Source organism: Somniosus microcephalus, chromosome 6, assembly GCF_052327205.1.
Source record: "Somniosus microcephalus isolate GS21.2 chromosome 6, FLI_Smic_1.0, whole genome shotgun sequence".
Taxonomy (NCBI): domain Eukaryota; kingdom Metazoa; phylum Chordata; class Chondrichthyes; order Squaliformes; family Somniosidae; genus Somniosus; species Somniosus microcephalus.
In genome coordinates this window covers 171,598,573-171,615,243 of record NC_140992.1, presented here as the reverse complement: position 1 = coordinate 171,615,243, position 16,671 = coordinate 171,598,573, and the positions used below count along the sequence as shown (strand labels likewise).

The 16,671-nt window shown below is 50.8% G+C and overlaps 1 protein-coding gene across 1 annotated transcript in view; it reads right to left on the bottom strand.

Moving 5' to 3' along the window:
* Positions 1 to 16,671, bottom strand: part of LOC147116202 (calretinin-like) — a 400,230-nt gene that overhangs the window by 271,100 nt on the left and 112,459 nt on the right. The window lies entirely within an intron of this gene.

Sequence of the window (16,671 nt, the reverse complement as noted above, 5' to 3'; positions counted from 1 at the left end):
TCCAGTCAGGGACCATCTCACACAGATATCCAGTCAGGGACCATCTCACAAAGATATCCAGTCAGGAACCATCGCACAAAGATATCCAGTCAGAGACCATCTCACCAAGATATCCAGTGAGGGAACATTTCACGAAGTTATCCAGTGAGGGACCATCTCACGAAGATATCCAGTCAGGGACCATCTCACTGAGATATCCAGTCAGGGACCATCTCGCAAAGATATCCAGTCAGAGACCATCTCACTGAGATATCCAGTCAGGGACCATCTCACAGAGATATCCAGTCAGAGACCATCTCACCAAGATATCCAAGCAGGGACCATCTCACCAAGATATCCAGTCAGGGATCATCTCACCGAGATATCCAGTCAGAGGCCATCTCAGTGAGATATCCAGTCAGAGACCATCTCACCAAGATATCCAGTCAGGGACCATCTCACCAAGATAACCAGTCAGAGTCCATCTCACCAAGATATCCAGTAAAGGAACATTTCACGATGTTATCCAGTCAGGGACCATCTCATAAAGATATCCAGTCAGTGACCATCTCTGCAAGATATCCAGTCAGGGACGATCTCACCAAGATATCCAGTCAGGGACCATCTCACCATGATATCCAGTCAGGGAACATCTCACTGAGATATCCAGTCAGGCACCATCTCAACGAGATATCCAGTCAGAGACCATCACACCAAGATATCCAGTCGGAGACCATCTCACCGAGATATCCAGTCAGAGACCATTTCTCCGAGATATCCAGTCAGAGACCATCTCTCCGAGATATCCAGTCAGAGACCATCTCACCGAGATATCAAGTCAGGATACATCTCACCAAGATATGCACTCAGGGACCACCTCACCGAGATATCCAGTCAGGGATCATCTCACCAAGATATCCAGTCAGGGACCATCTCAACGAGATATCCAGTCAGAGACCATCTCACCGAGATATCCAGTCAGAGACCATCTCACTGAGAAATCTAGTCAGGGACCATTTCAGCGAGTTATCCAGTCGGAGACCATCGCACCGAGATATCCAATCAGGGACCATCTCACCGAGATATCCAGTCAGGGACCATCTCACCGAGATATCCAGTCAGGGACCAGCTCACCAAGATACCCAGTCAAAGACCATCTCACCAAGTATCCAGTCAGGGACCATCCCTTCATTATATCCAGTCAGGGACCATCTCATCAAGATATCCAGTCAGGGACCATCTCACCGAGGTATCTAGTCAGGGACCATATCACCAAGATATCCAGTCAGAGACCATCTCACCAAGATATCCAGTCAGGCACCATCTCACCGGGATATCCAGTCAGAGACCATCTCACCGAGATATCCAGTCAGAGACCATCTCACCAAGGTATCCAGTCAGGGATCATCTCACCGAGTTATCCAGTCAGAGACCATCTCACCAAGATATCCAGTGACGGAATATTTCACGAAGTTATCCAGTGAGGGACCATCTCACGAAGATATCCAGCCAGGGACCATCTCACAGAGATATCCAGTCAGGGACCATCTCACAAAGATATCCAGTCAGAGACCATCTCACCAGGATATCCAGTGAGGGAACATTTCACGAAGTTATCCAGTGAGGGACCATCTCACGAAGATATCCAGTCAGGGACCATCTCACCGCGATATCCAGTCAGGGACCTTCTCAACAAGGTATCCAGGCAGGGACCATCTCACCGAGATATCCAGTCAGGGACCAGCTCAGCAAGATATCCAGTCAAAGAGCATCTCACCAAGATATCCAGTCAGGCACCATCTCACCAAGATATGCAGTCAAAGACCATCTCACCGAGATAGCCAGTCAGGGACCATCTCACCAAGTTATCCAGTCAGGGATCATCTCACCAAGATATCTAGTCAGGGACCATCTCATCGAGATATCCAGTCAGAGACCATCTCACCAAGATATCCAGTGAGGGAACATTTCACGATGTTTTCCAGTCAGGTACCATCTCATAAAGATATCCAGTCAGGCACCATCTCATAAAGATTTCCAGTCAGGGACCATCACACAAAGATATCCAGTCAGGAACCATCGCACAAAGATATCCAGTCAGAGACAATCTATGAAAGATATCCAGTAAGGGACCATCTCACCAAGATATCCAGTCAGGGACCATCGCACCAACATATCCAGTCAGAGACCATCTCTGCAAGATATCCAGTCAGGGACCATCTCACTGAGATATCCAGTCAGGCACCATCTCACCAAGATATCCAGTCAGAGACCACTTCACCGAGATATCCAGTCAGAGACCATCTCACCAACATATCCAGTCAGGGAGCAACTCACCAAGATATCCATTCAGAGACCATCACACCGAGATATCCAGTCAGGGACCATCTCACCAAGATATCCAGTCAGGGATCATCTCACAAAGATATCCTGTCAGAATCCATCTCACTGAGATATCCAGTCAGGGACCATCTCGCAAAGATATCCAGTCAGAGACCATCTCACTGAGATATCCAGTCAGGGACCATCTCTCCGAGATATCCAGTCAGAGACCATCTCACCAAGATATCCAGTCAGGGACCATCTCACCAAGATATCCAGTCAGGGATCATCTCACCAAGATATCCAGTGAAGGAACATTTCACGATGTTATCCAGTCAGTGACCATCTTATAAAGATATCCAGTCAGGGACCATCTCACAAAGATATCCAGTCAGGGACCATCTCACAAAGATATCCAGTCAGGAGCCATCGCACAAAGATATCCAGTCAGGGACCATCTCTGCAAGATATCCAGTCAGGGACCATCTCACCAAGATATCCAGTCAGGGACCATCTCACCAAGATATCCAGTCAGGGACCATCTCACCATGATATCCAGTCAGGGAACATCTCACTGAGATATCCAGTCAGGCACCATCTCACCGAGATATCCAGTCAGAGACCATCTCACCAAGATATCCAGTCGGAGACCATCCCACCGAGATATCCAGTCAGAGACCATTTCTCCGAGATATCCGGTCAGCGACCATCTCTCCGAGATATCCAGTCAGAGACCATCTCACCGAGATATCAAGTCACGGACCATCTCACCAAGATATGCACTCAGGGACCACCTCACCGAGATATCCAGTCAGGGACAATCTCACCAAGATATCCAGTCAGGGACCATCTCACCGAGATATCCAGTCAGAGACCATCTCACCGAGATATCCAGTCAGAGACCATCTCACTGAGAAATCTAGTCAGGGACCATCTCACCAAGTATCCAGTCAGGGACCATCACTTCATTTTATCCAGTCAGGGACCATCTTATCAAGATATCCAGTCAGGGACCATCTCACCGAGATATCTAGTCAGGGACCATGTCACCAAGATATCCAGTCAGAGATGATCTCACCAAGATATCCAGTCAGGGACCATCTCACCGAGATATCCAGTCAGAGACCATCTCACCAAGATATCCAGTCAGAGACCATCTCACCAAGGTATCCAGTCAGGGATCATCTCACCGAGTTATCCAGTCAGAGACCATCTCACCAAGATATCCACTGAGGGAACATTTCACGAAGTTATCCACTGAGGGACCATTTCACGAAGATATCCAGTCAGGGACCATCTCACACAGATATCCAGTCAGGGACCATCTCACAAAGATATCCAGTCAGGAACCATCGCACAAAGATATCCAGTCAGAGACCATCTCACCAAGATATCCAGTGAGGGAACATTTCACGAAGTTATCCAGTGAGGGACCATCTCACGAAGATATCCAGTCAGGGACCATCTCACTGAGATACCTAGTCAGGGACCATCTCAGCGAGATATCCAGTCAGAGACCATCTCACCGAGATATCCAGTCTGGGACCATCTCACCGCGATATCCAGTCAGGCACCTTCTCAACAAGCTATCCAGTCAGGGACCATCTCACCGAGATATCCAGTCAGGGACCAGCTCACCAAGATATCCAGTCAAAGACCATCTCACCAAGATATCCAGTCAGGGACCATCTCACCAAGATATGCAGTCAAAGACCATCTCACCGAGATAGCCAGTCAGGGACCATCTCAACAAGTTATCCAGTCAGGGACCATCTTACCGAGATATCCAGTCAGGGACCATCTCACCGAGATATCCAGTCAGAGACCATCTCACTGAGATACCCAGTCAGAGACCATCTCACCAAGATATCCAGTCAGGGACCATCTCATCGAGATATCAGGTCAGAGACCAGCTCACCAAGATATCCAGTCAAAGACCATCTCACCAAGATATCCAGTCAGGGACCATCTCAGCAAGATATGCAGTCAAAGACCATCTCACCAAGATATCCAGCGAGGGATCCATCTCATCAAGATATCCAGTCAGGGACCATCTTACCGAGATATCCAGTCAGGGACCATCTCACCAAGGTATCCAGTCAGGGACTATCTCACCGAGATATCCAGTCAGGGACCATCTCACCGAGATATCCAGTCAGGGACCATCTCACCAAGATATCCAGTCAAAGACCATTTCACCGAGATATCCAGTCAGGGAACATCTCAACAAGTTATCCAGTCAGGGAGCATCTCACAAAGATATCCAGTCAGAGACCATCTCACTGAGATATCCAGTCAGGGACCGTCTCACCAAGATAGCCAATCAGGGACCATCTCACCGAGATATCCAGTCAGAGACCATCTCTCCAAGATATCCAATCAGGGTTCATCTCACCAAGATTTCCAGTCAGAGACCATCTCACCAAGATATCCAGTCAGGGACCATCTCACCAAGATATCCAGTCAGGGATCATCTCACCGAGATATCCAGTCAGAGGCCATCTCACTGAGATATCCAGTCAGAGACCATCTCACCAAGATATCCAGTCAGGGATCATCTCATCGAGATATCAGGTCAGAGACCATCTCACCAAGATATCCAGTGAGGGAACATTTCACGATGTTATCCAGTCAGGTACCATCTCATAAAGATATCCAGTCAGGGACCATCACACAAAGATATCCAGTCAGGGACCATCTCACAAAGATATCCAGTCAGGAACCATCGCACAAAGATATCCAGTCAGAGCCCATCTATGCAAGATATCCAGTAAGGGACCATCTCACCAAGATATCCAGTCAGGGACCATCTCACCAAGATATCCAGTCAGAGACCATCTCTGCAAGATATCCAGTCAGGGACCATCCCACTGAGATATCCAGTCGGGCACCACCTCACCAAGATATCCAGTCAGAGACCATCTCACCGAGATATCCAGTCAGGGACCATCTGACCAAGATATCCTGTCAGGGATCATCTCACTAAGATATCCTGTCAGAGACCATCTCACTGAGATATCCAGTCAGGGACCATCTCGCAAAGATATCCAGTCAGAGACCATCTCACTGAGATATCCAGCCAGGGACCATCTCACCAAAATATCCAGTCAGGGATCATCTCACCGAGATATCCAGTCAGAGGCCATCTCACTGAGATATCCAGTCAGAGACCATCTCACCAAGATATCCAGTCAGGGACCATCTCACCGGGATATCCAGTCAGAGACCATCTCACCGAGATATCCAGTCAGAGACCATCTCACCAAGATATCCAGTCAGGGACCATCTCACCAAGATAACCAGTCAGAGTCCATCTCACCAAGATATCCAGTGAAGGAACATTTCACGATGTTATCCAGTCAGGGACCATCTCATAATGATATCCAGTCAGGGACCATCTCACAAAGATATCCAGTCAGGGACCATCTCACAAAGATATCCAGTCAGGAACCATCGCACAAAGATATCCAGTCAGGGACCATCTCTGCAAGATATCCAGTCAGGGACCATCTCACCAAGATATCCAGTCAGGGACCATCTCACCAAGATATCCAGTCAGGGACCATCTCACCATGATATCCAGTCAGGGAACATCTCACTGAGATATCCAGTCAGGCACCATCTCAACGAGATATCCAGTCAGAGACCATCTCACCAAGATATCCAGTCGGAGACCATCTCACCGAGATATCCAGTCAGAGACCATTTGTCCGAGATATCCAGTCAGAGACCATCTCTCCGAGATATCCAGTCAGAGACCATCTCACCGATATATCAAGTCAGGGAACATCTCACCAAGATATGCACTCGGACCACGTCACCGAGATATCCAGTCAGGGACCATCTCACCAAGATATCCAGTAAGGGACCATCTCACCGAGATATCCAGTCAGAGACCATCTCACCGAGATATCCAGTCAGAGACCATCTCACTGAGAGATCTAGTCAGGGACCATCTCAGCGAGATATCCAGTCAGAGACCATCGCACCGAGATATCCAGTCAGGGACCATCTCACCGAGATATCCAGTCAGGGACCATCTCACCAAGATATCCAGTCAGGGACCATCTCACCGAGATATCCAGTCAGGGACCAGCTCACCAAGATATCCAGTCAAAGACCATCTCACGAAGTATCCAGTCAGTGACCATCACTTCATTATATCCAGTCAGGGACCATCTCATCAAATATCCAGTCAGGGACCATATCACCAAGATATCCAGTCAGAGACCATCTCACCAAGATATCCAGTCAGGCACCATCTCACCGAGATATCCAGTCAGAGACCATCTCACCGAGATATCCAGTCAGAGACCATCTCACCAAGGTATCCAGTCAGGGATCATCTCACCGAGTTATCCAGTCAGAGACCATCTCACCAAGATATCCAGTGAGGGAACATTTCACGAAGTTATCCAGTGAGGGACCATCTCACGAAGATATCCAGCCAGGGACCATCTCACAGAGATATCCAGTCAGGGACCGTCTCACAAAGATATCCAGTCAGGAACCATCGCACAAAGATATCCAGTCAGAGACCATCTCACCAGGATATCCAGTGAGGGAACATTTCACGAAGTTATCCAGTGAGGGACCATCTCACGAAGATATCCAGTCAGGAACCATCTCACTGAGATATCTAGTCAGGGACCATCTCAGCGAGATATCCAGTCAGAGACCATCTCACCGAGATATCCAGTCTGGGACCATCTCACCGCGATATCCAGTCAGGGACCTTCTCAACAAGATATCCAGTCAGGGACCATCTCACCGAGATATCCAGTCAGGGACCAGCTCACCAAGATATCCAGTCAAAGAGCATCTCACCAAGATATCCAGTCAGGGACCATCTCACAAAGATATGCAGTCAAAGACCATCTCACCGAGATAGACAGTCAGGGGCCATCTCACCAAGTTATCCAGTCAGGGATTGATATACCTATCAATTCCTCCAATAAAAGGCGAAGAGTTACGAAGGTGACTAAAGGTTTTTATTGACTAAATAACAGAGCCCACTCTCGTGGGTGATCCGATCCAAGCAGGAGGAATACCAGCCAGTCGCTCACCTTTATACCTGGCCTGGTGGGTGGAGCCAAGGCGGAGTCGGCAGTGGTCATCCCAGGTATAGCAGTGTGGCAAGAGGCGACCTCGTACCGTGATACAATAGTGGTCAGTGATACAGTTATAACGAACAGTGGTGAACAGTGCTAACTACTAACAGTGATACGATAGTGAACGTGGTTTCCCACATTCACCCCTTGTTTAGAATTAAGTCCGGCGGGGTGAAGTGTACTACCAATTCTGGTAGGTCAGTCTGTCCGGAGGCTTCGTAAGCCTCTCCGATCGCCGCAGCGGTGGTGTTGCCTTATCCGGTGCTGGTGCCTTATCCGGTGTTGATGCTGGTGTTTGCGTGGTCGGCGAGGGCTCGTGGGGTTCCGGCATGCCGTCTACCTGGACTGAGGTTGGGGGGGGTGGTGGCGGTGTTTCCGGATCGGCTGAGGGTGCGAGGTCTCGTAGGGAGACAGTGTCCTCCCGCCCGTCTGGGTACGCCACGTAGGCGTACTGGGGTTTGGCGTGCAGGAGGTTCACCCTCTTGACCAGGGGGTCCGTTTTATGGGTCCTCACGTGTTTCCGCAGCCAGACCGGCCCCGGGGCGGTCAGCCAGGTTGGTAGAGTGGTTCCCGTAGTCGACTTCCTGGGGAAAACGAACATTCGTTCATGGGGGGTGGTGTTAGTGGCCGTGCAAAGTAATGACCGGATGGAGTGCAGCGCTGTCGGGAGGACTTCTTGCCAGCGGGAGGTTGGGAGGCCCTTAGACTTTAAGGCTAAGAGGACGGCCTTCCATACCGTCGCGTTCTCTCTTTCCACCTGACCGTTACCTCTGGGGTTGTAGCTGGTGGTCCTGCTTGCTGCAATACCTCTCTCTAGGAGGAATTGCCGGAGTTCCTCGCTCATGAAGGAGGAGCCCCGGTCGCTGTGTATATAGTTCGGGAACCCGAACAAGGCGAAGAGGGCATTCAGGCACTTAATGACCGTGCTACTGGTCATGTCGGGGCAGGGGAAGGCAAAGGGGAAACGGGAGTACTCATCAACGATGTTGAGGAAGTACACATTACGGTCAGAGGACGCGAGGGGCCCCTTAAAGTCGATGCTCAGGCGCTCGAAGGGGCGGGTGGCCTTGATCAGGCTTGCTCGGTCCGGCCTATAGAAGTGCGGTTTGCACTCCGCACAGGTCTGGCAGTTCCTGGTCATGGTCCTGACCTCCTCGATGGAGTAGGTCAGGTTGCGGGCCTTAATGAAATGGTAGAGTCTGGTGACTCCAGGGTGGCAGAGCTGGTCGTGGAGGGTCTGAAGCCTATCGATATGCGCGCTGGCGCATGTCATTCGTGAAAGGGCATCAGGGGATTCGTTCAGCTTGCCTGGCCGGTACAAGATCTCATAATCGTAGGTGGAGAGCTCGATTCTCCATCTCAAAATCTTGTCATTCTTGATTTTGCCCTTCAGCTTGTTATTAAACATGAAAGCCACCGAACGCTGGTCGGTGAGGAGGGTAAATCGTTTGCCTGCCAGGTAGTGCCTCCAGCGCCGTACTGCCTCCACGATCGCCTGGGCCTCTTTCTCGACCGACGAATGTCGGATCTCGGGGCCCTGTAGGGTCCTTGAGAAGAAGGCCACTGGCCTCCCCTCCTGGTTTAGGGTGGCGGCTAAGGCGAAGTCGGATGCGTCGCTCTCCACCTGAAAGGGGATGGACTCGTCCACTGCGTGCATCGTGGCCTTGGCTATGTCTCCCTTAATGAGGGAGAAGGCCGCGCACGCCTCCTCCGTGAGGGGGAAGGAAGTGGCTTTCAGGAGGGGTCTGGCTTTGTCCGCATAATTGGGTACCCATTGGGCATAGTAGGCGAAAAGCCCCAGGGTTCTCCTAAGTGCTTTAGGGCAGTGGGGGAGGGGTAGCTCCATGAGGGGGCGCATTCTTTCTGGGTCGGGGCCGATGATTCCGTTCTCCACTACGCAGCCGAGGATGGCAAGGCGCGTGGTGTTAAACACGCATTTCTCCTTATTGTAGGTGAGGTTCAGCCATTGGGCCGTACGGAGGAATTTCTCCAGATTCGCGTCATGTTCCTGCCGGTCGCGGCCGCAGATAGTGACGTTATCTAGGTAGGGGAATGTAGCCTGCAGTTCGTTCTGGTCAACCATCTGGTCCATCTCCCTTTGGAAGACCGAGACCCCATTAGTGACACCGAAGGGGACCCTAAGGAAGTGGTATAGGCGCCCATTCGCCTCGAAGGCGGTATACTGGCGGTCCTCAGGGTGGATAGGGAGTTGGTGGTAGGCCGACTTCAGGTCGATGGTCGAGAATACTTTATACTGTGCAATCTGATTGACCATGTCAGATATGCGGGGGAGGGGGTATGCGTCCAGCTGGGTATATCTGTTTATGGTCTGGCTGTAGTCGATGACCAGGCGGTTTTTATCGCCGGTCTTTACGACTACGACCTGGGCACGCCAGGGGCTGCTGCTCCCCTCGATAATGCCCTCTTTCAGGAGGCGCCGCACCTCAGAGCTAATGAAGGCTCTGTCCCCGGCGCTATACCGCCTGCTTTTGGTAGCGACGGGTTTGCAGTCAGGGGTAAGGTTAGCAAACAGAGAGGGCGGCGGGACCTTGAGGGTGGAGAGGCTGCAGGTGTTACGCGGTGGGCGGTTTAACGTTTGCTGGTTGTTGACTGTGAGTGGGGGGAGGGGTCCACCGTATGCTAGGGTTACGCTTTGGAGGTGGGATTGGAAGTCCAGCCCTAGTAGGACGGCAGCGCAGAGATGGGGGAGGACGAGGAGTTTAAAGTTTTTATACTCCGTGCCCTTAACCGACAGGGTCACGACACAGTAGCCGCTGATGTCCGTGGCGTGGGACCTCGATGCCATCGAGATTCGGCTGCGCGTTGGTAGGACAGAGAGGGAGTAGTGGCTCACCGTGTCTGGGTGGATGAAGCTCTCCGTGCTTCCGCTGTCGAACAGGCAGGTCGTGGCGTGGCCGTTCACTTTGATGTCCATCATTGACTTGGACAGATGGTGCGGGCGGGCTTGGTCCAGGGTGACGGAAGCTAGTGTGTAGCTGAGCGAGTCGTTGTCATCTGCGGGCGAGGCGGTCGGGCGTGGTGAGTAAAATGGCGTCTCCCACGAGGTAGGGCCCCATGAGGCACTATTGGGGTCGGTTGCCTTAATCAAAGATGGCCGCCCCCATGACTCATGTGTGGGGATGCTGGCCTCAGTTGCCCTAAACAAAGATGGCCGCCCCCATGACTCATGTGTGGGGATGCTGGCCTCAGTTGCCCTAAACGAAGATGGCCGCCCCCATAGTTCGCATGCGGCACTGCTGGCCTCTGAGGATCTGCTCCTGCAGGCCTTGGAGAAGTGGCCTTTCTTCAGGCAGGTTTTACATATGGAGTTCTTGGCTGGGCAGCGCGACCTCGGGTGCTTCTCCTGGCCACAAAAAAAACAGCCGGCGGCCCGATCGCGGATGCCCGATGTCGGGGCCGGTGCCGGGGGTGGCGGGGCCGGTCGGGTCCGGGACGCCGACGCAGAGGTAGGTCCCGGGGGCGGCGCTGGGAAGGGTGCTGTGGTAGGGGTCGGGCCCGAGTCCCAGGGTCGCGAGCAGTACCTGGTGAATGCTTCCTGATCTTGGTGGGCCACTTCCAGGGAGATAGCGAGGGCTTCAGCTTTTTCCATGCTGAGGTCTTTAGCTTCCAGCAGTCTTTGCCGTGAGTACTCGGACCGTAGGCCTTTCAGGAATGCGTCGCGGATATTATCTTCAGTATTTTCGGCTGCCGACACCGATTTAAAGTCACAGTTCCTGGCGAGTGCATATAGCGCCTGTGAGAATTCGGCTACTGATTCTCCTGGCTGTTGCGGCCGTGATCTTAGGAGGTGCCTAGCGTACATGTAGTTTACCGGGGTCCGGTACTTCTGTTTCAGCAGGTTGATGGCGGTCTCGTAGGTAGTCATGTCCTCGATGAGAGTGTATACTCTCGGGCTCAGTTGTGCCTGCAGGACACTTAGTTTGGATGCCTGAGGGACGCTGGATTCTCTCAGGTATGATTCGAAGCAGACCAGCCAGTGTTTAAAGTCTGCGGCTGAGTTTGCTGCTCGTGGGTTCAGGTCCAGGTACGGCGGTCTGAGGGCTCGCAGCCAAGCTGGCTGGTGTGGCTGTGCTCCTGGGAGCTGCGCTGGTGGCTCCTCCGCCGGTTGTGACTCGTTGTCGGACATCATTAAATTTAGTCAATAAAATTGATATACCTATCAATTCCTCCAATAAAAGGCGAAGAGTTACGAAGGTGACTAAAGGTTTTTATTGACTAAATAACAGAGCCCACTCTCGTGGGTGATCCGATCCAAGCAGGAGGAATACCAGCCAGTCGCTCACCTTTATACCTGGCCTGGTGGGTGGAGCCAAGGCGGAGTCGGCAGTGGTCATCCCAGGTATAGCAGTGTGGCAAGAGGCGACCTCGTACCGTGATACAATAGTGGTCAGTGATACAGTTATAACGAACAGTGGCGAACAGTGCTAACTACTAACAGTGATACGATAGTGAACGTGGTTTACCACAGGGATCATCTCACCAAGATATCCAGCCAGGGATCCAACTCATCAAGATATCCAGTCAGGGATCATCTCACCGAGATATCCAGTCAGAGGCCATCTCACTGAGATATCCAGTCAGAGACCATCTCACCGAGATATCCAGTCAGGGACCATCTCACCGAGATATCCAGTCAGGGTCCATCTCACCGAGATATCCAGTCAGAGACCATCTCACCAAGGTATCCAGTCAGGGACGATCTCACCGAGATATCCAGTCAGGGACCATCTCACAAAGATATCCAGTCAGAGACCATCTCACTGAGATATCCAGTCAGGGACCGTCTCACGAAGATAGCCAATCAGGGACCATCTCACCGAGATATCCAGTCAGAGACCATCTCACCAAGATATCCAGTCAGGGTCCATCTCACCAAGATTTCCAGTCAGGGACCATCTCATCGAGATATCCAGTCAGAGACCATCTCACCAAGATATCCAGTGAGAGAACATTTCACGATGTTATCCAGTCAGGTACCATCTCATAAAGATATCCAGTCAGGGACCATCTCACAAAGATATCCAGTCAGGGACTATCTATGCAAGATATCCAGTAAGGGACCATCTCACCAAGATATCCAGTCAGAGACCATCTCTGCAAGATATCCAGTCAGGGACCATCTCACTGAGATATCCAGTCAGGGACCATCTCACCAAGATATCCAGTCAGAGACCATCCCACCAACATATCCAGTCAGGGAGCAACTCACCAAGATATCCAGTCAGAGACCATGTCACCGAGATATCCAGTCAGGGACCATCACACCAAGATATCCTGTCAGGGATCATCTCACAAAGATATCCAGTCAGGCACCATCTCACCGAGATATCCAGTCAGAGACCATCTCACCAAGATATCCAGTCGGAGACCATCCCACCGAGATATCCAGTCAGAGACCATTTCTCCGAGATATCCGGTCAGAGACCCTCTCTCCGAGATATCCAGTCAGAGACCATCTCACCGAGATATCAAGTCACGGACCATCTCACCAAGATATGCACTCAGGGACCACCTCACCGAGATATCCAGTCAGGGACAATCTCACCAAGATATCCAGTCAGGGACCATCTCACCGAGATATCCAGTCAGAGACCATCTCACCGAGATATCCAGTCAGAGACCATCTCACTGAGAAATCTAGTCAGGGACCATCTCAGCGAGATATCCAGTCAGAGACCATCGCACCGAGATATCCAGTCAGGGACCATCTCACCGAGACATCCAGTCAGGGACCATCTCACCAAGATATCCAGTCAGGGACCGTCTCACCAAGATATCCAGTCAAAGACCATCTCACCAAGTATCCAGTCAGGGACCATCACTTCATTTTATCCAGTCAGGGACCATCTTATCAAGATATCCAGTCAGGGACCATCTCACCGAGATATCTAGTCAGGGACCATGTCACCAAGATATCCAGTCAGAGATGATCTCACCAAGATATCCAGTCAGGGACCATCTCACCGAGATATCCAGTCAGAGACCATCTCACCAAGATATCCAGTCAGAGACCATCTCACCAAGGTATCCAGTCAGGGATCATCTCACCGAGTTATCCAGTCAGAGACCATCTCACCAAGATATCCACTGAGGGAACATTTCACGAAGTTATCCACTGAGGGACCATTTCACGAAGATATCCAGTCAGGGACCATCTCACACAGATATCCAGTCAGGGACCATCTCACAAAGATATCCAGTCAGGAACCATCGCACAAAGATATCCAGTCAGAGACCATCTCACCAAGATATCCAGTGAGGGAACATTTCACGAAGTTATCCAATGAGGGACCATCTCACGAAGATATCCAGTCAGGGACCATCTCACTGAGATACCTAGTCAGGGACCATCTCACCGCGATATCCAGTCAGGCACCTTCTCAACAAGCTATCCAGTCAGGGACCATCTCACCGAGATATCCAGTCAGGGACCATCTTACCAAGATATCCAGTCAGGGACCATCTCACCAAGATATGCAGTCAAAGACCATCTCACCGAGATAGCCAGTCAGGGACCATCTCAACAAGTTATCCAGTCAGGGACCATCTTACCGAGATATCCAGTCAGGGACCATCTCACTGAGATATCCAGTCAGAGACCATCTCACTGAGATACCCAGTCAGAGACCATCTCACCAAGATATCCAGTCAGGGACCATCTCATCGAGATATCAGGTCAGAGGCCAGCTCACCAAGATATCCAGTCAAAGACCATCTCACCAAGATATCCAGTCAGGGACCATCTCAGCAAGATATGCAGTCAAAGACCATCTCACCAAGATATCCAGCGAGGGATCCATCTCATCAAGATATCCAGTCAGGGACCATCTTACCGAGATATCCAGTCAGGGACCATCTCACCAAGATATCCAGTCAGAGACCATCTCACCAAGGTATCCAGTCAGGGACTATCTCACCGAGATATCCAGTCAGGGACCATCTCACCGAGATATCCAGTCAGGGACCATCTCACCAAGATATCCAGTCAAAGACCATTTCACCGAGATATCCAGTCAGGGAACATCTCAACAAGTTATCCAGTCAGGGAGCATCTCACAAAGATATCCAGTCAGAGACCATCTCACTGAGATATCCAGTCAGGGACCGTCTCACCAAGATAGCCAATCAGGGACCATCTCACCGAGATATCCAGTCAGAGACCATCTCTCCAAGATATCCAGTCAGGGTTCATCTCACCAAGATTTCCAGTCAGAGACCATCTCACCAAGATATCCAGTCAGGGACCATCTCACCAAGATATCCAGTCAGGGATCATCTCACCGAGATATCCAGTCAGAGGCCATCTCACTGAGATATCCAGTCAGAGACCATCTCACCAAGATATCCAGTCAGGGATCATCTCATCGAGATATCAGGTCAGAGACCATCTCACCAAGATATCCAGTGAGGGAACATTTCACGATGTTATCCAGTCAGGTACCATCTCATAAAGATATCCAGTCAGGGACCATCACACAAAGATATCCAGTCAGGGACCATCTCACAAAGATATCCAGTCAGGAACCATCGCACAAAGATATCCAGTCAGAGCCCATCTATGCAAGATATCCAGTAAGGGACCATCTCACCAAGATATCCAGTCAGGGACCATCTCACCAAGATATCCAGTCAGAGACCATCTCACCAACATATCCAGTCAGGGACCATCCCACTGAGATATCCAGTCGGGCACCACCTCACCAAGATATCCAGTCAGAGACCATTTCACCGAGAAATCCAGTCAGGGACCATCTCACCAAGATATCCAGTCAGAGACCATCTCACCAACATATCCAGTCAGGGAGCAACTCACCAAGATATCCAGTCAGAGACCATCTCACCGAGATATCCAGTCAGGGACCATCTGACCAAGATATCCTGTCAGGGATGATCTCACTAAGATATCCTGTCAGAGACCATCTCACTGAGATATCCAGTCAGGGACCATCTCGCAAAGATATCCAGTCAGAGACCATCTCACTGAGATATCCAGCCAGGGACCATCTCACCAAAATATCCAGTCAGGGATCATCTCACCGAGATATCCAGTCAGAGGCCATCTCACTGAGATATCCAGTCAGAGACCATCTCACCAAGATATCCAGTCAGGGACCATCTCACCGGGATATCCAGTCAGAGACCATCTCACCGAGATATCCAGTCAGAGACCATCTCACCAAGATATCCAGTCAGGGACCATCTCACCAAGATAACCAGTCAGAGTCCATCTCACCAAGATATCCAGTGAAGGAACATTTCACGATGTTATCCAGTCAGGGACCATCTCATAATGATATCCAGTCAGGGACCATCTCACAAAGATATCCAGTCAGGGACCATCTCACAAAGATATCCAGTCAGGAACCATCGCACAAAGATATCCAGTCAGGGACCATCTCACTGAGAATTCTAGTCAGGGACCATCTCAGCGAGATATCCAGTCAGAGACCATCGCACCGAGATATCCAGTCAGGGACCATCTCACCGAGATATCCAGTCAGGGACCATCTCACCAAGATATCCAGTCAGGGACCATCTCACCGAGATATCCAGTCAGGGACCAGCTCACCAAGATATCCAGTCAAAGACCATCTCACGAAGTATCCAGTCAGTGACCATCACTTCATTATATCCAGTCAGGGACCATCTCATCAAATATCCAGTCAGGGACCATCTCACCAAGATATCCAGTCAGGCACCATCTCACCGAGATATCCAGTCAGAGACCATCTCACCGAGATATCCAGTCAGAGACCATCTCACCAAGGTATCCAGTCAGGGATCATCTCACCGAGTTATCCAGTCAGAGACCATCTCACCAAAATATCCAGTGAGGGAACATTTCACGAAGTTATCCAGTGAGGGACCATCTCACGAAGATATCCAGCCAGGGACCATCTCACAGAGATATCCAGTCAGGGACCGTCTCACAAAGATATCCAGTCAGGAACCATCGCACAAAGATATCCAGTCAGAGACCATCTCACCAGGATATCCAGTGAGGGAACATTTCACGAAGTTATCCAGTGAGGGACCATCTCACGAAGATATCCAGTCAGGAACCATCTCACTGAGATATCTAGTCAGGGACCATCTCAGCGAGATATCCAGTCAGAGACCATCTCACCGAGATATCCAGTCTGGGACCATCTCACCGCGATATCCAGTCAGGGACCTTCTCAACAAGATATCCAGTCAGGGACCATCTCACCGAGATATCCAGTCAGGGACCAGCTCA